The sequence below is a fragment of the Rhinopithecus bieti genome, unplaced genomic scaffold (assembly GCF_001698545.2).
Source record: "Rhinopithecus bieti isolate Rb0 unplaced genomic scaffold, ASM169854v2 scaffold_3527, whole genome shotgun sequence".
Classification (NCBI taxonomy): Eukaryota; Metazoa; Chordata; class Mammalia; order Primates; family Cercopithecidae; genus Rhinopithecus; species Rhinopithecus bieti.
The window spans coordinates 3,043,849-3,067,676 of NW_016804488.1; the positions used below are offsets into that span (position 1 = coordinate 3,043,849).

Genomic DNA, 23,828 nt, shown 5'->3' on the forward strand with positions numbered 1-23,828 from the left:
GGCTGGAAGCACACATTTATTTTCATGATCAGTTCCAACTTTAACGACAAATACTGGTCGAAATCCTGCCTCTGCCCCTTACCTGCCTTTGAAAGAGACAAGCTTGCCCCTTAGAGCCCCTCTCCTCATCTGGGAAATGAAAACTGTGATGCCGACCTCTCAGGAGGGCATGAAGGCACAGTCACACAACGTACACAAGCCTCAGCTCAGAGCCCGGGGCAATATGCCCCCTCAAAGTTAGTCTTCTTCCCTCCTCTTGATTCTGTCACAGATGGAACTGCACCTTTATGCACCATCTGCTTTTCAAAACTAATGCTCTCCTCCCTCCTTGCATAAGTAACATGCAGGCAATTCTCATTATTGCTGGCAGCTGTATTCTATCTACAACAGTTGCCATGGCTATGAACTCTGAATTAGTGAATACTGAACCATTTCTTCTAGGGGAAATACAGTTTCCTGAAGAGCGATCCCAATATTTTTTGTCAACAGATCAATACATAAACTTTTTATGTTTTTAAAGGACACTTTATTTAATATATGTTGATTCATTAACACTGGCCTCACAGCCAACAGCACTGTAACTCCTGTCTGGGGAAGCTTCTCTAACACATGTATTTTCTCCATAAGGCACGTCTTGTGCATAGGATGGCTAGACAGCACTTCTGCACCACATTTGGGAGTCATTTTAAACAGCAAAATCACCACCAAGAAGAAAAACATAAAAATGTGAAGGATGCGGCACTAAATAGATGGAGAGAAGGACACATGATTACACTATGAGAGCTGAGGCAAGAAAGCACCGCGCCCCCTTGTTCAACCTCAGCTGGTAACATGTGCATCGGACAAGCGCATTCTCCACCACGCTACACATGTGTACGTCCCTGAATGGTCTCAAAAGCACCATGAGTATTGATATTTATTGAAATTAGGGGTTACAAATGAATTTTAGCAAGTAGGAGAATTTGCATATGTGGAATCTGTAAATAAGAATGAATTGTATTTCAAAACCGGACAGTGAACAACTTGAAGAAAAAGATAAGCTTAGAATCCCACCACCCAAAATTCTGGCACGTGTCCTTTTAGAATTTTGTTTTGATTTTATTTATTTATTTTTTTATTTATTCTGAGATGGAGTTTCACTCTTGTTGCCCAGGCTGAAGTGCAACGACGTGATCTTGGCTCACCGCAACCTCCACCTCCTGGGTTCAAGTGATTCTCCTGCCTCAGCCTCCCGAGTAGCTGGGATTATAAGCGCCCACCACCACGCCTAGCTAATTTTTGTATTTTTAGTAGAGACGGGGTTTCACCACGTTGGCCAAGCTGGTCTCGAACTCCTGACCTCAGGTGATTTGCCCACTTCGGCCTCTCAAAGTGCTGGGATTATAGGCGTAAGCCACCACTCCCAGCCTCTAGACTATTTTCTATTTGTGAGAGACAATTGCACGTTAGCCAAGGGATGCATTTTCAAATCTTTTCCATACTCCAAAGTTTTGTAGATGAGGAAATGGAAGCTCAGAGAGGCAATGTGACGTGCCCAAGATCACATGACCAGTAATTGCAGAAATAGGATTCAAATTTAAAAGCTGGCTCCAGGACAAATTTAAGACAAATTTTCCCATGGGAGTTAAGTGCTTAGGAATACTCTAAATTCACTGTTATTAGCAAAGGTGATGACTTTAATAACAGCTTCCGAGTACTTCTCTATTTTCCCCATTGTCCATGCTGGGATTTTGACAATTTTGTGAGGTTACAGGTGGTAAAGAAAAATTGTTCACCAGTCACTTGTTAAAAGTGACAAGACAGATTTTACTCAAGACCACTGCAATAGGGATAGAATGTTGCAAAAGGGGAGGGACTGAACTCGATTCCAAAAACAACAGGGGCACATAGGGACTTACAGCCAATGGGCAGGTGAGAGGGTCCACGGGTGGAAAATTACTAAGAGGAACTTGGGTAAGTATCAAGGATGGAGAGGAAAAAGGAATTCTGGATTAGATACCAAAAGTGGAAGCACATGAGTTTGATTGGACATCATGGGTGTGCTCAGCAGGCCAAAGGGAAGACTTGGCTAAGCTCTTCCCTCTTGGGCCAGAGGAGCTTGCTGAAGTTTGGTCAAGGTCCTTTGACAAAAGTAAACTTGCTTGAATGTGCTTTTCCTTCCACTGACATTCTCTCTCACATTTTACTTCCGTGTTTTCTGTTAAATAAACAATTACAGCAATTTTTATGTTATTTTAAGGCTTATTAGATCCAGCCCCCATATTAAAGCTATTGTTTAAGGATGCATTTCTCAACTAGTGAGTGCCCAAGTGGCAGTGGTTGAGACGTAAGATTAGACTCTAAATTATAGCAACAGTGAGTGCCGAACTAACAAGCATGAGAAAAACCACAATGACTGTCTGAAGTTCTGTTGCACCTTTGTGCTTCTTAAGCCAATGACAAGAGAGTGTCCTGTTCACCAGCAAAATATCATGGCCACATGCTAAAGCATCCAGCTTACAATTCCCTGGGGCCTGCAGGCTTTGAAATTAGTTTTTAGTTTGGTGGACGGTTTATTTTAAATTTTGCACATACAGTGAAACTTGGTTTTCACTTCAAGTGGAAGTTTTCAAGTTAATATGACTCAAATTTTTAACTCAAATGGTATCACACTGCAGATCTTTTGCTGGCCTGTTTTCTTCACTAATTTCTAAGTACATTTCTCATGTTGACAAATACTTTTCTTTTTTTTCTTTTTTTTTTTGAGACGCAGTCTTGCTGTGTCACCCAGGCTAGAGTGCAGTGGTACAATCTTGGCTTACGGCAACCTCTGCCTCCCAGGTTCAAGTGATTCTCCTGCCTCAGCCTCCTGAGTAGCTGGGACAACAGGACATGGTGGTGCAAGCCTGGCTAAATTTTTTTGTATTTTTAGTAGAGACAGGGTTTCACCACGTTGGCCAAGCTGGTCTTGAACTCCTGATTTCAAGTGCTCTGCCTGCCTCGGCCTCCCAAAGTGCTAGGATTCCAGGCATGAGCCACCACACCTGGCTGATAAATACTTTTCTATTGTGTGATTTCTCACAAGTATTTCACAATGTGAGTGTGCCATATTCACAACATGTACCTCTATTGTTGAACATTTATATTATTTCCAATTTTCACCCACATAGTGGGAAGCATTGGTGTATCCCAGTGGCCACCACTCGAAGACCGAGAGCCAAAGAAAAGACTGCGAGTCACACCCTGATTCTATGTATTAGCTATCGTTATTGCATGTATTAGCTATTGTAATACCATGTATTAAGCTGTACAACCCAGCGTAAATTGCTGCCATGCTAAACGTCATTTTCTTTAACTGGGAACAAAAATCATGACAATAATAGTATAGGTACACCCCGTTTTATTGCATTTTTTACAAATAGAAGGTTTGTGACGACCCTGAATCCAGCAAGTCTATAGGCACAATGTTTCCAACAGCCTGTGCTCACTCAATGACTCCGTGTTACATTTCAGAAAATTTTGTAGTATTTCAAACCATTTCATTATTATTAATCTGCTATAGTGATCTATGGTCAGCAATATTTGATGTTACTATTGTAATCATTTTGGGACAGCATGGACGACACCCACATGATGGTCAACTTAATAAATTTGTGTCTGACTGAACCACTGACCCATTATTCGCCTGTCTTTCTTCCTTTTATTGGGCCTTCCTGTTCTCTGAGATGTGACAATATTGAAATTAGGTCAATTAATAACCCTGCAATGGCCTCTAAGTGTTCAAGTGACAGGAAGAGTAGGTAGTATGTCTGTCACTTTAAATCAAAAGCTAGAAATGATTCAGCTGAGTGAGGAAGGCACATCAAAAGTTGAGCGAGGTCAAAAGTGAAGCCAAACAGTTATCCAGGCTATTAAAGCAAAGGAAAAGTTATTGAAGGAAATTAGAAGTACAACTCCAGTGAGCACACAAACGCTTAGAAAAATAGCCTTATTTCTGATGTGGAAAATGTTTTAGTGGTCTGAATTGAAGATCAAACCAGCCACAACACTTTCTTAAGCCAAAGCCCATTCCAGAGTAAGGCCTTAACTGTCTTCAATTCTATGAAGACTGAGAGAGGTAAAAAAAAAAAAGTTGCAGACAAAATGCCTGAAGTTAGCAGAGTTTGGTTCATGAGGTTTACGGAAAGAAGCTGTCTCCATTACTTAGAAGTGCAAGGTAAAACAGCAAGAGCCAGTGGAGAAGCTGCAGCAAGTTATCCAGAAGATCCAGCAAAGATAATCCATGAAGGTAGCTACAGTAAACCACAGGTTTTCAATGTGGACAACATAGGCCGGGCACAGTGGCTCATACCTGTAATCCCAGCACTTTGGGAGGCCGAGGCAGGCAGATCACCAGGTCAGGAGATCGAGACCATCCTGGCTAACACGGTGAAACCCAGTCTCCACTAAAAATACAAAAAATTAGCCGGGCGTGGTGGGGGGCGCCTGTAGTTCCAGCCATTTGGGAGGCTGAGGTAGGAGAATGGTGTGAACTCAGGAGGTGGAGCTTGCAGTAAACAGAGATCACGCCACTGCACTCCAGCCTAGGTGACAGAGTGAGACTCCATCGCAAAAAGAAAAAAAACAACAATGTAGACAACACAGACTTACATAGACTTCTATCAGAACAAGACTCCCTCTAGGGCTTTCATAGCCAGAGAGAAGAAGTCAATGCCTGGCTTCAAAGCTTCAAAGCACAGGCTGACTCTCAAAGGGGGTAATACAGTTGGTGACTTTAAGTTGCAGCCAGTGATTACTTACCATTCTGAAAATCCTAGGGCCCTTAAAAACTATGCCATATCTACTCTTCCTGTGCTTTATAAATGGAACAACAAAGCCTGGATGACAGCACATCTGTTTGCAGTATGGTTTACTGAATATTTGAAGACCATTGATGAGACCTACTTCTCAGAAGGAAAGATTCCTTTCAAAAATATTACCGCTCATTGACAATGCACCTGGTCACTCAAGAGTGAGATGTACAAGGAGATTAATGTTTTCACTCCTGCTAACACAACATCTATTCTACAGTCCATGGATCAAAGAGTAATTTTGACTTTCAAGTCTTATTAAGAAATGCGTTTCATAAGGCTACATCTGCCATAGATAGTGATTCCTCTGATGAACTTTAGCAAAGTAAATTGAAAACCTTTTGGAAAGAATTTACTATTCTAGATGCCATTAAGAACATTTGTGATTCATAGAAAGAGGTCACAATATTAATATTAACAGGAGTTTGGAAGAAGTTGATTCCAATCCTCACAGATGACTTCAAGGTTCAAAATTTCAGTGGCAGAAGTCACTGAAGATATGGTGGAAATAGAAAGAGAACTAGAATTTTAAGTGGAGCCTGAAGATGTGACTGAATTGCTGTAATCTCATGATAAAATTGGACAGATTAGTTGCTTCTTATGGATGAGCAAAGACAGTAGTTTCTCGAGATAGCATCTATTCTTGTTGAAGAGGCTGTGAGTATTGTTGAAACAACAGCAAAGGATTTAGAATATTACATAAACTGAGTTGCTAAAGCAGCAGCAAGATTTAAGAGAACTGACTCCAATTTTGAAAGAAGTTCTACTGGGGGTAAAATGCTATCAAACAGCATCACATGCTACAGAGGCATCCTTCATGAAAGGAAGAGTTGATCGATGCAGGAAACTTCATTATTGCTTTGTTTTAAGGAATTGCCACAGCTACCATAACTTTCAGGTACCACCACCCTGACCAGTCAGCAGCCATCAACATGGTGCCAAGACCCTCCACTAGGCCGGGCGCGGTGGCTCAAGCCTGTAATCCCAGCACTTTGGGAGGCCGAGACGGGCGGATCATGAGGTCAGGAGATCGAGACCATCCTGGCTAACACGGTGAAACCCCGTCTCTACTAAAAAATACAAAAAAACTAGCCGGGCGAGGTGGCGGGCACCTGTAGTCCCGGCTACTCAGGAGGCTGAGGCAGGAGAATGGCATGAACCCAGGAGGTGGAGCTTGCAGTGAACTGAGACCTGGCCACTGCACTCCAGCCTGGGAGACAGAGCAAGACTCCATCTCAAAAAAAAAAAAAAAAAAAAAAAAAAACCCTCCACTAGCAAAAGATTACGTTTGCTGAAGGATCACATGATCATTAGCATTTTAGCAATAAATTATTTTTAAATTAAGGTATAGACTTTTTACATATTATGTTATTGCATACTTAATAGACTACAGTATAGTGTAAACAGAACTTTTGTATGTACTGGAGAGTCAAAAAATTCATGCGAGTCACTTTATGGTGGTCACCTGGAACTGAATTTGCAATACTTCTGAGGTGTGAACACCAAAAACTGGAGACAGGTCTCAGTTCATTTTATTTTGCCAACGTTGAGGACACACTCCTGACACAGCCTCAGGAAGTCCTGACGACATGTGCCCGATGTAGTCAGGGCACAGCTTGGTTTTATACCTTTTAGGGAGACATGAGACATCAAACAGTTTGTAAGAAATACATTAGTTCCGTCCAGAAAGGCGGAGACAGCGCAAAGCAAGGCCCTCCCACTGGGGGCTTCCAGGTCACAGATAGCTGAGAGGCAGATGGTTGCATTCTTTTGAGTTTCTGATAAGTCTTTCCAAAGAAGGCAATCAGAATATGCATCCATCTCTGAAAGAAAAGGGATGACTTGAACAGAATGGGAGACAGATTTTCCCTGAGTAGTTCCCAGCTTGAAAGGGCCTAAGATATTTTCCTTTCACAGAGGTACGCCTGTAATACCTCGAAGAATTTTTTGTAACAACTAAATAAATAAATGGTAACAAATTAGCACTCAATAAATGTCAGCTATTAGCTTTTCTAAATAATCCTAAAATGTGCAACCTCTTGTTTACATTACTGCACACTTTCTTTTGTGTTAAAATTTATAAAAGGAGAACACTTATTTTATAATTTATTTAGAACAAATTCTTCTAGAGATAAGTATTTTTAGTGTCTTGAAAACATATTGCCAAATTTTCCCCTAAAACTTTTTTTTTAACCAAATACTCTCCCGGTAGGGAGTGTATAAGAATGCTCATTTTACCGTACAATCACTGGGCTTGAATATTCATTTTAAGTTTAACCAGCCTTGTAAGCATTTAATGATTCTGTTGCACTTTTTTTTTTTTTTGAGACAGGGTCTCACTCTATCGCCTAGGCTGGAGTGCAGTGGCATGATCTGGGCTCACTGCAACCTCTGCCTCCCAGGTTCAAGCAATTCTCCTGCCTTGAACTCCTGAGTAGCTGGGATTACAGGCACATGTCACCATGCCCAGCTATTTTTTATACTTTTAGTAGAGACAGGGTTTCACCATGTTGGCCAGGCTGGTCTCTACCTCCTGACCTCAAGTGATCCACCCGCCTCAGCCTCCCAAAATGCTAGGATTACAGGCATGAGTCACCGCGCCCGGCCCCATTGTACTTTGATTAATGAAACTGGGTATTTTTTTTTATGTGTTTCTTTGCCATTTGGATTTCTTTTTTAATGAATTTCTTGCTCACTGCATTCTTTTCCACTAGGGTGTTTGATATTTCTTATTTAATTGTGAGAGTTCTAATATACTAATAAATTCTACTCTTATGTCTGTGACATGTTTTGCAGGCATTTTCCTCATTTTGCTGGACACAATTTGCTTACAATTCTATTCTGACCTATGAGAATTTTAATCTTTATGTAGTGAAATCTCATAATCTTTTCTTCAGGACTTGTACCTGGTGTGTGATTATTAGCAATGACTTTTGAAGCAAATATTCTAGCTATATCTATTTGCCCTCCTGGGGGGCCGGACAAGTGAGGCAGCAAGCTGAAGACTCAGAAGGGGTAGCTGAGCAAGATTCAGAAAGATGCTCACCTTCTGAGGATATCAGCTTTAAGTCACAGCACCAGGCCAAAGCATGTGGCTCTGGAATAAACGACACAAAAAGCAGACACACACCACATACACCAAAAGAAATATTCCTAGTCAAAGTGTAAAATAAGACCTGGTTCTTATATTTTAAATTATTCTCTGTTATTTATTCACAGATTATTTCCCACAAAGACCTTTTTAGAAGGCTCTTAGCATGAAGCCACAGAGAATCTTGTGCTCATTTGTAGCTGTTTGATATTTTATGCCCCCAAGCTGTGTAAATATTAGCTGGAAGACTTAGCCTATGATAAAGGCTGTGGCTTATGCCTCTCCAGGTCCTTGAAATAGCTTCTGTTGACATAATCTGCCCAGTGTTCCAGCAGCTGCACATGACACTATTCTCCACACTCTTCTCTACCCCACACTATTTTCCATGCTGCGCTGTTCTCCATGCAGCCCCTGCGGTGTATTGCCTGTGCACGGTGAGCCGGCTGCCTCCCTGGACTTCTGGCTCAATGTCTTTTTGCATCAGCAACAGTCAGAGCTCATCTCCAGCTCCACATGCTTCAAGAAGAGATGGACTCCCCTGAACGCCCTCAGACCTCCTGATTGACCTGTAGGGTTATTTTGTTGTAATACATCATTTCAGTGATACCCTTTGCAAATGGTGGGCTTCTCCAAGCAGGGTCCTCAACTTATTTATTTTTGCCTCCTTGGGACCAGTCACAGGCCCTGGACAACAGAGAGCTCTGTAGGTATTTGCTGAATCATGAATGAATGAATGATCTTTGGTCCTCTAGACATTTTATTTCTGTAATATACCCTATTGGACTCTACTCTCTACCTTTGAGACAATTCAAGTCACCAGCCCCTCACATATCTGCCACAAGAAAGAGTCACAGCAGACACTAATGGCTCAGGAGCTATAGCCCCTCCCACCATTGAGTCCTGACCACTTCCACCTGTGCCATCTCCTGTCTCAGTTCCTGCCCAGCGTCTAGCTCTCCATGCTCAGCACTTGACTAAGTGTCCTGCAGTCTGAGCATTGCGATTTCCCTCCTAGGACTTATCTGCCACAGCCACTGAAGAGAACCCACCCCAGACCCCTAGCATCACGGGCAAGCCCAGCCACACCACTGTGTATGTAAGATAGTGGATTCCTCACAAGCCCGGAGTGGGGATGGCAACCATGCACTGTGGATCTGTCCATGGTCCTGTCTGTTCATGCACACAAGACATGATTTGCTGCAAACACCGGGACACTGGAGACTTTGTTCAGCCTCTCTTGACTTTCTTTTTCCATCCTGATGAAAAGAATAGGGTTGACATTTTTTACACTATTCCAGAAAAAGAGCCATAGTATATGTCTCAGAAAACACGTATGCTTTTGAGACTGAGGCCCTGGCTCACTATCGACCTCAAGCATATACTTACAAATTCAGGCACAAAACTAATTTGGCTGGTTTTCCTCTGGATTGACTGCTTTCTTTTGTTCTTTTTCTTTCCTTTCTTTTTTTTTTTTTTTTTTTTTTTTTTTTTTTTTTTTTTTTTTAGATGGAGTCTTGCTCTGCCACCCAGGCTGGAGTGCAATGGCTTGATCTTGGCTCACTGCAACCTCCACCTCCCAGGTTCAAGCAATTCTCCTGCCTCAGCCTCCTGAGTAGGTGGGACTACAGGTGCGTGCCATGCTAATGGCAACACCCAGCTAATTTTTGTATTTTTAGTAGAGATGGGGTTTTACCATATTGGTCAGGGTGGTCTTGAATTTCTGACCTCGTGATCCACCCGCCTCAGCCTCCCAACATGCTGGGATTACAGGCATGAGCCACTGCTCCCAGCCTGACTGTTTTCTTGATGGACATTTTCTCTGTGGGTTCAAAGACCATAAAAATGTCCAGTAGGAGAAATGCTTCCAAGCGAGACCATAAAGAAGTTTCTAGCCATGAGAGCTTTTTTAATAACAGGAAAATGGCTACCTGATAAATTTGCCTCAAAAAAGATCCTCTAAGTTCTTTTTTTAACCCTTAAGACTCTGGTTAAACAACAGGCTACTAAGAAACCTTACATGAGCATTTTTGTCAGTGGCCAAAAGGCACATGCATAATCCAAATCTGCTCAGGAGTGGCCTCCTGCTGCACCACCAAGTGTCAGGCAGACCCGAGGTCAAGGGCCATCGCTTTCAGTTACTCTGTTACCTTCAACCTCCACCCCTTTCTGGGGCTCCTTCTCAGCCTCTGTGAAAGCAAAAATGCATAGAAATACCTCCCTCCGGTGCTGCTGGGAAGATGAGTGAGATGACGGGGTGAGAGCCTGCTGCAGAGCCAGTGTTCAGTAAAATGTTTTCATTAATAATAGGGGAACTGTGGGGAGGGAGAGGGGAAATATGAGGACTCTCTACTTTCTGCTCAACTTTCCTGTACACCTGAAACTGCCCTGAAAGTCTATTAATTTTCTTTAAGTAAAAAATAAAATTAACTGGGCAGAAGTGCCTCATTGTGAGGCTTTTGAGGCCGGCTTCCTCAGCTCCTTCCTTCCTCCCCTTCTAGGACACATTATCTTCACCTGTATTTCTCTTCCATGGCTCTCAAACTCATCTGTTTACAAACTGGAAATCCACTGTTTTGCAACGGCTGGTTCTTTTTAGCTTATGAGACTTAGGTAGTGCTGACAGATTTGTCAGGTTCTTTGATGAGATAATAGTCAGGGACTAGAGCCAGAGTTAGTGCTCAGACCTACTTTCCATACAACTGCTCTTCTCAGAGACTGTGGGCCTCAAAGCCAATTATTCTACATACTTGACCCCAGGTTCCTGCAGCATTCTTCAGAAAGTCATGAAGATTCTGTGTCACTGAGGCCCTTAACACATAAGCTTTATAAGCTACAGAGAGAGAAACATCACAGACTTCCTCACATGGGTAAAAAGCAACATAAACAGAAAGTATTCTGGGAGGCAGCATGGCACTGCCAGGGAGAGGGGTGGAATCTGGATCCAGATACCTTGGCTTGTGTCTTATCTCCAAGGCTTATTAACTGGGTGAGCTTAGGTAACTGAGGAAGCTCAGCTAACCTCTCTGGCTACCATTATGCACTCCCATCTCTCTGATGGAGAGATAGGAGAGACTGTGCTCCTGGAACCAGGATCCAGGCCATCCGTGCAAAGCTGCTACTGGGTCAGGCTTACTGAGAGAGCAGGCATGGAGGAGGAGGCTGAGCCAGTATCACAGGGATGGTGGTACCTCTGCCTTCCAGCCTCCCACTAAACCTCCCATTGGCAGAATCCTACCATAATCCAGGTGTCCTGGGTTCCTGAGAAGCATGGTCTGTGTGGTTTGGAGTCAGTGGAGGAGACAAGAGATCACTGGAAAAGAGCCCCAGGATAGGCTGACATCTTAGCTCCTTTAATGCTTTATTGGTGAGAGCTATTACCATGCTCGTTTTACGAGGGAGGGACCTGGGACCCAGAGAAGGGAAAGGCTGTCTCAGGTGTGAAGCTGGTTGCAGCAAAACAAAGGCAGAACCCCTGTTTCCTTCATCCTGTAGGCCAAAGTGTCCCTACTTATAATTGACACAATTAAGCCAGGGCACCACACACACACACACATACGCACACACCCTTGCCACTGTCTTACACTGGTACCACTACTTTTATGTAAATCTGGGTGTTCTTATTTAAATAGGTACTCTCTCATTAACTATGTCTAAAAAATAGTTAACATTGATATGAACTTACATGCGCCAAGAACTACATTAAGTTCTTTGCCTGGTTCTCATTTTTAATCTTTATAAAAAACCTTGTCAGTAATATTATTGTTCCCTTTAACAGATGAGAAGACTGAGGCACAGAGAGGCTGCACAACTGAACCAAGACTCCACACCTGCTATAGTCAGATCAGGCCACAGTTGATCTCGGGCCGTCTGGCTCCTGAAGGCACCCAAGAGAATGTCCTGGACTCAAACACAGGTACAGAGCATCCCTAACAGCCGTAGCCAGATGCGTATCAGTTGATGAAAAGAGCATGGCTTAAGTAACTTCAGGATTAGAAACATGTAAAACCAGTTTCTCCCAGGGCTGCAAGGAATGATTTCCCGAAGGCCCACTGAGTACCACAGGGGCACCGCAGCTTCCACGGTGCCTTGGTTGCTTATAGATCATGTTCATTACAAATGGTAACCAGAAAGAGAAAGGGCTTGGGCAGCTCTTGGCTGGAGGTGAGACGGTGGCCAAGCCCGCTCTCTTAGTTCCTTTGGGCTGCTATAAAAAGTACTATAGAGTGGGCAGCTTATAAACAACAGACAATGATTTCTTAGAGTTCTGAGGCTGGAAGTCCAAGATTAAGGCCCTGGCAGATTTGGTATCTGGTGAGGCTTGTTTCTCATAGACACAGCCTTCTCTCTATGTCCTCACATGGTGGAAGGGGTGATGGATCTCTCTAGGGTCTCTTTTATAAGGGTACTCATTCCATTCATGAGGGCTCTGACTTCATGACCTAATCACCTCTCAAAGTTCCCATTTCCTAATACATTGCAGGTGAGGATTTCAACATAGGAATGTTGGGAGAAACACACATGTCCACTTCATTGCAGTTCCACTTGCAATCTGTACCATGGCCATCATCCTAGGCACCACACAGAACCGTGAAGAGAGTACAAGATAATTACAAGATAGATGCTCAAAGCATAGAATTTCACTCTCCACACCTGCGCAAATTCAGGAGGAATCAAATCCATCATTTCAAGGGAGTATCTGTCCAGAGAGGAACTCCTGTAAGGGACTTTGCACTGGGTTCTAAGTCCCACTCCGCCCAGCTGCCTCCTTGGCCAGCTTGGTCTGCGTTGGAAAATGGCCCTGCCACAATCAAGCAGAGCTATGCTTTCAGCACTACAATTCCACAGGACAGTCCTCCTCCTCCTCTTCCTCCTCATGGAGAGTAAAAAGAATAATGGGTTTGCATTCAGAGAGAACAGCTTGAGTCCATAGCTCTGCGGCAAGAGGCATGCAGCTGCTGGCTGACGTTTTGGCCTCTCTGAGTCTGTTTCTTCACTTGTCAAATGGAGCTGCAAGCTCATGCAGGCAGAGAGCACTTTGGACTGTAAACCTGTGTCTAGCAATTATTATTATTGATGCTACAGAAGACAGGCAGAAGCTTCTTCTCCTGAGGTAGCATAAGAGAAAAGGGAGAAAATTTCTACAACAAAGACCAAAATTCAGGGGAAAGCCTTGCTGCTCTGCTGACATGAAGGAGGAAGGAGCTTTGTGCAGCTGTTTCTTATTTATTCCCTGTTTAATAAACAAAGCTCTGTCAAAGTAGATTCTTGGCCAACAATTATTCATGGAAAGGAGCCATAGAGAAGTTTGTCTTGGTTTTCAGTTTTCCTCCCGTGGAAAGATACTACTTCCACTCATATCTCTGTAACCGTGCTGTGACCTAAGTTAATGCTGGCTGGAAACATTCATAACTTGAGCAATCTCAAAAGACGAAAAAAAAATGTCAAGGACATTAAACTGATTGATATCATTCCATTTTAGTCCTGACTGTAGACAATTCAAATCGTTGCAATGAGGATGTGTGTATGACTGGGGATCCTTTTTTCACTTGACATTTTTCCTGTATGCCTAATTACAATATGCAGAATTTCCTTAACATAACACTCCTATTTGCTCTTATTAAGGGCTGCTGAGTGGGGATTTCACCGTGTTCCTATGACACTGTTCATCCCCCCTTTGCCTGTCAGCTGTTCGCTGCTATGGGCAGCACTGTCATGAGTAGATGACACTCCACCATCACCATACAGGTCGCACCTATTGGGTCTGTCTCTCAAAGATATTAATTCCCCAGTGGAATTGACACATGTGAGTTGTACAGTTCTTTTTGCGTGTTGTCAATTTCTTTTTGAAAAACTGGAATGATACGGAAATGTCACCCACGATCAGGCATCGAGCGTACACACTCCATCTCTGTAAGCTTTTCTCCTTCATTCGCATTTTAACTTTAAACCTTAAAACATTCACATTTTATTATTTTCATTCATGGTTGCTAATTTTAAAAGTTTATATGCTAACTACTAGGTAATTTTAACTTCTCCTTTGTTTTCATTTTATTGAAGAGTTATGTCAGAATAAACTTCAGAAATCAACCCCCCTTCCAAATTTTTTCCCTTATTTTTTTCTCAATTCTTTCCCCCTTTCTCTTGCAGTCACATTACTAGTTCACAAGAGATCATAACCATCTGCTTCTGCTATTGGTTTGAGACAATTCAAATTACGTTCTAGCTGGTTGCTTCTTTTCACCATAGTCATAATATCCAGTGCCCATGACATGTCCTGGTTTACCGTCTATTACAAACACAGGACACCTGCACTGTGAATCTATTTAGTATGCTTTGGCACACTCTTTGGGGAGTCCTTATGAGCCAGTTTGGTGGTAAATATTGACTTCTAGATTCACAGTGAATGCCTCCCTATTCCTTATATTGAACAGTTGCTGGCCTGGGGCCTGGTGTTGCTAAGAAGCCTGCACTTGAGGTGCCCCCACCAAGAAAAAATCCTGAGAATCTGTTGAACCTTGGTTGCCACATCCTATTGTCCAAGAAACCAAACAAATCAGCAGTGCTCAAGCTCCTGATAAGCTCATGGTATACATCATCTCACTGAACACGCTCACAACCCTGCCAGGCCAGTAGTTGTTGCTGTTTAACTTGACCACAGCCACACAGCCAGTAAGTGCAGCAGTGGGTGTCAGTGTTCTGAAGTCAGCATTTTCCTAACACACCTTTGGCCTGGGAATCCACTTACACCTGCACTGTCAGCTGCCCGTGTCCTCACCATGGCAAGAGATGAGACCACAGGACTCTAAACAGGGCTCCCACTGGGATGGGGAAGGTGGCGTCTGCAACCAAGAGTGTGGTCCAGGGCTCCTGCCTGGTTCACTGCACCTGGGAGAACAGGGGGATGTGGCTTCGGGTGGGAGCGTTGAGCCCACAGACACACGTCTGCCTCCACCCACCTGGGCTGATCCCAACAGAAACAAGCAGAGGCTCAACAAATTCTGTGGCCCTCCATGCCCCAAGAGAAGTGCCTCCCGCTACCTCCTCCAAAACAGAAGAAATGCTGAAGAGTTGCCATATACAGGGCAGCAGTATAAGCCCTTTAACTATATTCTCCTAAACTTCCCATCAGCTCTGCAAAGTAGCAGTATGATCCCCTCGACAGCAATGTGGAGAGGCTGAGGGAAGCATGCAGCAGGCACGGAGCTCCTCTCAGCCTGCACAGCTCAGAAGCGGCTTCCACACTTGCCTCTGTCCAAACCACAAGACCAGGACCCTCCACTATCTCTCAGCACAGTGGGATTCTAACCTTTTCTACGAGGTCCTGTGTCCATCGCTGCCCCATATGTCCACGAGGTGCCTCTGGGCTCCCTGAATGTCTTCCTTCAGAAATGCCAGCAAGCACCAGACAAACATAAAACATCAGAACACCTCTTTTTTTTTTTTTGGAGACGGAGTCTCGCTCTGTTGCTCAGGCTGCAGTGCAATGACGTGATCTCGGCTCACTGCAACCTCCACCTCCCGGGTTCCAGCAATTCTCCTGCCTCAGCCCCCTGAGTAACTGGGACTATAGGCACGCACCACTACGCCTGTCTATTTTTTGTATTTTTAGTAGAGAGGGGGTTTCACCATGTTGGCCAGGCTGGTCTTGAACTCCCGACCTCAGGTGATCCACTCACCACAACCTCCCAAAGTGTTGGGATTACAGGCAAAAGCCACTGCGCCCGGCCGCAGAACACTTCTTTTAAAATATCCACATAGTGTGGTTTTCCTAGAGCTGTTCCCTAAACTTGACAGCTGACTCAAGTTGAGTTTCTGAAAGTAAAACCTTCAGAATAATCAATATCTTGAAGAGCAGAAAACAAAGGTAATTAGAACCCCAGGCTATCTCTTTGAATTTGTGGCAGGGGAGTTAAGGGGGATTTATTTTAATTATTATATTCACACTAGCTGTGTGCAGAGGCCCACCCAGTGTGTGCCCAGAAGGCAGGAAGAAAAGAAACTGCTGAGAATGGTACCATTTTGTTTCCTTCAGAACCATCCAGACACCCCTTAACTTGCTCCATGGTCAGCCATCCAGGATGCCTGTGTTCTAGTCTGGGGTCACCGCAGGCTGCCAGCCAGGACTCCCGTGCCCCGAGGAAAAGGAGTGTTTGTCTCTGGCACACCTGACAAACTCACAGAGGACCAGCTTTTGTGCAGCGATTGTCACCTCTTGGAGGGGAAACCCTGCTTATCTGAATGAGAAATTTTCGCAAGGAGCCTCTGCCCTTGGAGTCTTCAAGAGAGAAACAAGCTTGTGGGGAGAACCCATGTTACCTGCCTGAATTTCCCTTGGAAACTGAAGAAAACAGGCTATGGAGGGCGCAGCAGACCACTCAGCAGCATCTTCATCGCCCTCACACTTTCCTCCCTTATTCATAATAGGGCTCTCATTTATTGAACACCTATTGTGTGCCCGCCCCTTTATAAAATCAGACCTGGTTTTTACCATGATCTGCTGGGAGGACGCTGTTAATTAGCTCCTCTCCTTCACCTCTGAGGCAGGAAAGGCGGCCGGGGAGGAGTGCACCTGAATGCAAACCCCAGCCTGTGGGGCTGCACAGCCTCCTTCTTTCCCACCCATCATGTGGCCTCCGTGGTCACTACATGCACGCGAGCCAGTCTGGAAAATAATTTCCACTCAGTTATGTTGCTGTCGTGGCTCTAGGAATGTGGCCTAAAAAGCAATCCAAAGTTTCGGATTATGTGCCTGACCTGTTGCTTGCAGATGGCACAAAAAAGCAAGCCTACCTAGGTTGGTGCCTATTTTCTTGAGAAGTTCCTGTAAACCCTATGCCACCTGAACACACTGGATGCTCAGCTGTCCCTGTTGGCAGAACCTCCTTTCTCCTGCAGGAGGGGAACTCAGCACAGTTAGAATCAACCGGCAAACCTCCCACCCCAAACCCCAGGGTCACGGCCATCCAGGGAGCTGGACGCGTGAGTCTGGTTTGCGAGCCATGAGGACAAAGAGCGGTACTCACAGGCAGCCCGGAGTGACTTGCTGTCTGTCCTCTCTCTCTCCTCTCCACAGTGACAGTTGAGAGGCACAGAAGATGTGATTGCCATTTATGTAGACACAGTGTCTGCCTCTCCGAAGCCAATCAGAGCTGCCGGCTCTGCATTATTTACTGAGCAGCATCCCTCCACCCTCCCACCACCTCCTGCCCCCACTCTGCCCCCAGGAGGAGGGAGTCATCCTAGCAGGATGGCGAGGAGCAGCATGGCCTGCAGGGGCTGGGGAGACTCCAAGGAAAAAATGGGACCTGGGTTCCCAGGCACTGTGTGGGATGCAGATTTGGAGCCAGTGCTCCTGGGACTCTCCCAACAAGTCTGAGAACCCCCAGGCTCCACTCCAGGGGTGAGGAAGGGATGGCATGGCATTTGGGGAGTGCTCACTCTGGGCCTGCTCCTTATGTGAGGGACTATTAGGACCCTGTGATACTCAGGAGGCTCAGGGTCCCAAGCCCACTTCCCCAGATGAGAAAGTGAAGTGAGATGCAGATTAGGTGTTGAGCCGCGTGCATCTCAAACTCCTGTGCTGTTACCCTTAAGCCTATCAGCATTGAAAACATGGTTTGGGCTCCATCTCTTCTCCCACCATTGGGCAGCAACAGGGAGGATCATCTTCCCCACCCTCACCCCCTCCCCCACCCCTGCTTGATGGGTGTGATAGAAGGAGCAGGACTCCGTTTCTCCTGAAGGTGCACGCGGAGTCATATGAAGCTAGGAAAGGAGCCTGGGTTTTGCAGAGGAGGAATAGTGGAGAACAGGGTCCACTCAGATGACAAGCAACCTGCAGGTGCCTCTGCTCCGACCACACACACATGCACACACACCATGCACACTCATGCATGCACACACATACACAAGCACACATGCATGCATGTTTATGCACACTACACACGTACAATAGCACATGCATACATACATGCATACCACATACACATGCTTGCACACATGCACACACGCACACATATACCTAAGTGCATGCATGCACACACATACACATACCACATCCAGGGCTTGTGGCACAGTCCAGAGCTAGAAATTCCCCAAGCAAAGCCATCCATCCTCTAATTTTAAGCAGCATCTTTTCAAGGAAGAAGCTACCACTGTAGAGCAGAGACCCCGTGGAGCTGGGACAGAGGCAGCAGCCTTCAAGGCAGCAGAACATGCCGTGAGTGCAGAGGCTGCAGGGCAGGGAGCCGGCAGGTGGTACAAGTGAGGGGATCCTGGTCTCAGCCTGTGCGTAAGCAGCTCCCTCCAGCAGCCGTGCAGGGACCCGCAGGCAGCAGCCACGTGGACAGTGGAGGCAGTAAGGAGATTAGGCCCCATCTACGCAGAGGGCAAGATGGGAGCTGCCCAAGCGTCACCATCCAGGGGGAGCCAGCAGCCAGCAGCAGAGTGGCTCATTCCGCCTAACACTGTGAGTTCAGCCATGACCACAGAGGAGAGGCAGGCCCCAGCTATGAGCATTGGAGCTCTGTGGGAGGGGACAGTGTCAAGCTGGACAGCCAGGCCCTTCTAGAGCTGAAACTCCTCTGTCCTGAGACCCTCCTTTCTTGCCCGTGGCTATGCACATATGAGGAAGAGCCCTGGTTGGGGAGGACTGGCCAGGAGATTGGGAGCTGCAGTGGGTGACTGAGCACAGGGCTCCTGCAGGGCGAGGCTGGGACTGCACTGCTCCCTGGGTGTGTGCCCTTCACCCCGCACACAGCTTGGGCCACACACCAGGGGGACACAGGTATGAGGAGGGGGCTGATATTTTATTATCATTTATGTATAAGTAGTATTTAATCTCTATTTTGTTTTTCTTTGATACATGAGTTATTCAGTAGCTATTCAAAAAATGTCCAGACTGCCGGGCACAGTGGCTCATGCCTGCAGTCCCAGCACTTTGGGAGGCCAAGATGGGTGCACCACCTGAGGTCAGGAGTTTGAGACCACCCTGGTCAACATGGTGAAACCCCATCTCTACCAAAAATACAAAAATCAGCCGGTCGTAGTGGCAGGCGCTTGTAATCCCAGCTACTCAGGAGGCTGAGGCAGGAGAATTGCTTGAAGTTGAGAGGCGTAAGTTACAGTGAGCCAAGATTGTGCCATTGCACTCCAGCATGGGTGGCAGAGCAAGACTCCATCTCAAAAAAAAAAAAATGTCCAGACATACATAGCAATATTTGCTTATTTTTTAATTGAATTCTAATTTAATTAATTGGATTGAATTGCGGTCAGAGAACATGTTGGTGTGAGAGCAATTCTCTGATAGATGTTGACATTTGCATAATGCCATTTAAGACACTTAATAAAGTGTATTTTCTAATTTTTAGGTATTTGATTCCATATATGTCCAATAAAGCAAGATTATTACTTTTGCTTTTGAAATTTTCTAAATGTTTACTAATGTTTTGTTTGCTAAATCTATCATCCAGTTTACTATAATTGGTAAAGATGGTGGATTTGTTGTTTTCTCTCCATAGTTGAACCAAGATTTTCTTTATATATTTAAGCCTCTACGTATCTTTAAAACTGTAATACACCGGGGCCTATTATGGGGAAGGGGGAGGGGGAGGGATGGCATTGGGAGTTATAACTGATGTAAATGACGAGCTGATGGGTGCTGATGAGTTGATAGGTGCAGCACACCAACATGGCACATGTATACATATGTAACAAACCTGCATGTTGTACACATGTACCCTAGAACTTAAAGTATAATAATAAAATAATAATAATAATAATAATAAAGTCAGACCAGTGTTCCTGGGGAAAAAAAATGTAATAGATTCTTGGCAGAGTAAAACTTTCATAATTTTATTTTTTTATTATTATTATTTCTTGAGACAGGGTCTCACTCTGTCACCCAAGCTTAAGTGCAATGACTCGATCTCAGCTCACCGCAACCTCCACCTCCCATGCTCAAGCGATTCTCCTGCCTCAGCCTCCTAAGTAGCTAGGACTACAGGTGCACACCACCACACCTGGCTAGTTTTTATATTTTTAGTGCAGATGAGGTCTCACCATGTTGCCCAGGCTGGTCTCAAACTCCTGAGCACAAGTGATCTACCCACCTTAGCCTCCCCAAATGCTGGCATTACAGGTGTGAGTCACAGCACCCAGCCCTCATTTTATATAATAATTAATTTATTTATCAAGTTGATTACTTAATTGACCTTGCCAAAATGCTGGCATTACAGGTGTGAGTCACAGCATCCAGCCCTCATTTTACATAATAATTTATTTATTTATTCAGTTGATTACTCAATTGACCTAGGTTTTTTTTTTTTTTTTTTTGAGATGGAGTCTCACTCTGTTGCCCAGGCTGGAGTGCAGTGGCCGGATCTCAGTTCACTGCAAGCTCTGCCTCCCAGGTTCACGCCATTCTCCTTCCTCAGCCTGTGGAGTAGCTGGGACTGCAGGCACCCGCCACCACACCTGGCTAACTTTTTGTATTTTTTTTAGTAGAGATGGGGTTTCACCGGGTTAGCCAGGATGGTTTTGATCTCCTGACCTCGTGATCTGCCCGCCTTGGCCTCCCAAAGTGCTGGGATTACAGGCGTGAGCCACCACGCCCGGCCTCAACTGACCTTGTTAAAATGTGAAAACTCGGCTCTTCTTCCATAGTCGTACCTGCGTTCAGTATTCCTGAGCCTCTCCCCTGTCTTGGAGACCAGGGTGGCGTGAAGCTCAAGGGTGGCACTGTAGGCAGATGACTGTGTCTCTTCAAACTTATTTAGTAATTTTTAAGAGTGTGAAAATTATGATTTAAATATTAAGCAGCACCAACATGTCCCTGGTTTCAAAAATGTCACGTGTGCACTTTGTGAGGACTTCCAGGGTAGAGTTCTATAGGGTCATCTTCATCCTGCACCTCATCCAGATAAGCACAGAGAGCAAGACTGAATGCTGGAGGGACTTACCCCATCCACAGGAGTGGCACTTGTCACCCTGGACCCACACACTGGATTGCTTGGCTGCCCAACAGCACCAAGTGCAAACGGGCTACATTCACATTTTGTCTCTGCCAGCTGCAAGATCTTATGCCATCCTCCTCCCCTCCTCTGGCTGTTTGCTCACTTGTGAAATGGGGATGTGACTGGAGGTGAAAAAGGTGAACCTTCTTCTAGACAGAGCCCAATGCAAACTGACCACTCAGAAGTAACGGTTTTAACTCACGCGTGATGGAGAGCAATGATTTCCATCGATTAAGCTTTGATTCTTACATACTTCCAACAACAGAGTTTAACCAGAGTTAAAACTTCGACTCATTGAAGTCGATAACCAAACAATTCTCCCAGTAGAAATTCCTATCCGCATATGTTTTCAGATGGGAATTGTACGCAGCATTTTGGTGGGAAAATGGTGGGAAAGATCTTCTAATTCTCCTCAAATCACCCTGCATAGGTAGACACCAAATTGACCTCTAAGTAGACTATACCATACACCAAAAGGAGAGAGCCCTCACGGAGCCTCAGATGTTATATGGGTAAGGGCAGAGTTCACGTTTACTAATCACCTCCATAAAATTATGGGATTTAATCCTCACAAAGTCGATACTAAGAAAATCCTCATTTACAGAAGAAACAGAGGCTCGGTGGAATAAAATATCAGCACCACCCTTGGCGGTACATGTTAAAAATAGAATCACAGCTGGCCTGCGTTTGCTACTGAACCACAGTCATGAAATCATTCCCAGTCCCTATTAAACATGTGTCACTGGAGTGACTGTGTGCATGGAGAGCCACCAAGTGCACAGCCCCCGCAGAACAAACACCCCTGCCAGCCTGCAGCAGAAGAGAAAGCACCGCACAAGATCCCTCAAGTGAGTTAACCTTTAAGCAAATGTTCAGTAACGTGGGGCCAGAGAGTCAAGGTACATGTTGCTGTTTTCCCACTACAATCTGCGTAGGTATAAAACCAGGGACTTACACACTGGAAATTCGAATTCCTTACAGGGCTACCGTCCTTGATGGGATTCTCCGACTTCGGGGACTGAAGAGCATGTAGAGAAGCCGCTGAGGCACTCGGCGCCGAGGCAGTCACTCTTGAAACTCTAAGCCACATGTTTCCCTCTTCTTGTATTTCCAGCCTCATGTTCCAGTTAAACATTAATTCCTGCTGGTGACAAAGGTCAAGGAAATCTTGAGAAATAGCTCTCCTCTGGGAATCCTGAGAGCACATTCTGAAGAGACTGTTTCATTCCAAATCCCAGAAACTTGGATCTTTCTTATGCAATTCTACATACATCCCACCTTTTACTAAGCAACCCTGATTTCAACTTTGGAGCCCAGTAAGTCATCTGATACGTTCCAGCCCTGCACCAGGTGATGCCTGCATTGCACACAGCCTCTCGCCCCTGATGGCAGCACCAAAGTAAGCCCGCACTTCCCTGTGTGGCACTTAGCAATATGGGTAAGATTTCCAGGTTCAGATATCAGCAGAACCCAGGAACTCACCTTCCTTACCCAAACCCATCAAAATCATAGTTGAGATGCATGAAACAATGCTCTGAGTGGAATCTGGACAAATTTCTAAAAAGGCCCAAAGTCGATAGAATGTTATGAGAGAACAAAGCAGGGCTGAGAAAGCCACATTGAGAAGTGGAGCAGGCACAGCCTGCAGGGATCTTAGGAGCTGGCCTTTCTGGCAGACCCCCGGCGGCTCCAAGCATGGAGCTCGGTGGGTGTGAAGTGCAGAGTGAAAGTGAGGCTCACTGCGGGCAGCTCATTAAAGGACTGGAAACAAGGCAGAGAGGGCTGTCACCAGAGGCATTTGTCATAGGCTAGATGCAGGGAAGAGCTCTCCTTGCTCTATCCTGGGGAACTGGAGCAGGCTAGGGCGGGGCACCTAGGGTTCATATTTTAGACTGGAACTGGAGAGAGAAGAAGAGTGACACCGAGAGGTCTCCAAACCTCCACAGGAGCCATTGGAGGAAAGAGGGAAAAGAGAAAGAATGGCAAGTCAGCCCTCCAGTGATGCACATCCAAATGCTCCAGCCTGGAGTCTCACAGGTGCTGAGACCCGAAGAAGTGATGGTCCCTGGTAAGGGGAAGAGTGAGGGAAGGGCTCTGACTAGGGAACAGCCTCTGCAAAGGCACTGAGGATCAAGCTCAGCATCTCCCAGGTCCTGACAGAAGGCCAACCCCTAAGGACCATTCAAAGTGAGGCAGGGGGAGTCTTGCAAGCCATGTTACATAATTTGTATCCCCCCAACTGTAATGGAAGGCATTGAAGGGTTTCTAGAAAGCGGTAACCTTAGCTTACTTATGGTTTAAGAGCACTCTGGCTCTGGGGTAGAAAATGGATCAGAGGGAGATAAGGGTGAAAGGGTTAGACCCTTTAAGTTGGACCACCAAGTCCCACCACATTCCTTGGATTTCTGTACTTTCCTGCAAACCAGGAGTGAATTCAAAGTAATTCATTCTGGAAGATGGGCTGGGGGAAGAAAGGGACTTGAGATGAGGAAGCGTGGTAATATTCCCTATATGTGTGTGTGTGTGTGTGTGTGTGTGTGTGTGTGTGTGTGTGCATGTTAGGAGGTTGCTGGGGAAGGGGAGGAGTCAAAGGGGTGGAGAGATGAGCCAGTGATGAAGCCAGTAGGCAGGGGGTGATGGTCATGGACTGAGAGGAAGAAGACTAGGGTGGACCAGTATTGGCTGTGGGGAGATGAAGGACACCAAGGATTCAGTTTGGGAATTAAGTTTCAGATATCTACATATCATGTGATTTGAGATGTCCAGTATACCTCAGAAAAGAGGCCCAGACAGGAAATAAAGTTATGGGTTGAAAGTGTTTAGATGATATTTGAAGCAATAGGACTGGAAAAAAATTATCCATAGAGAAGAGAGACCACAGTTTTGAAATCCTCA

General features: G+C 45.2%; 1 protein-coding gene across 4 annotated transcripts in view; it reads right to left on the bottom strand.

Annotated features, from left to right (window-relative positions):
- Positions 1 to 22,058, bottom strand: part of DDC (dopa decarboxylase) — a 106,927-nt gene extending 84,869 nt beyond the window's left edge. For 2 of the 4 annotated variants that reach the window (XM_017868593.1, XM_017868595.1), the window contains exon 1: positions 16,944 to 17,001. The gene's annotated coding sequence lies outside the window, so the exon portion shown is untranslated. Of the gene's footprint in view, positions 1 to 15,226; positions 15,315 to 16,943; positions 17,002 to 21,888 lie in introns of those variants that run through there. The other 2 variants (XM_017868592.1, XM_017868594.1) reach the window with 2 other exon arrangements.
- Between the last annotated feature and the right edge of the window lie 1,770 nt (positions 22,059 to 23,828).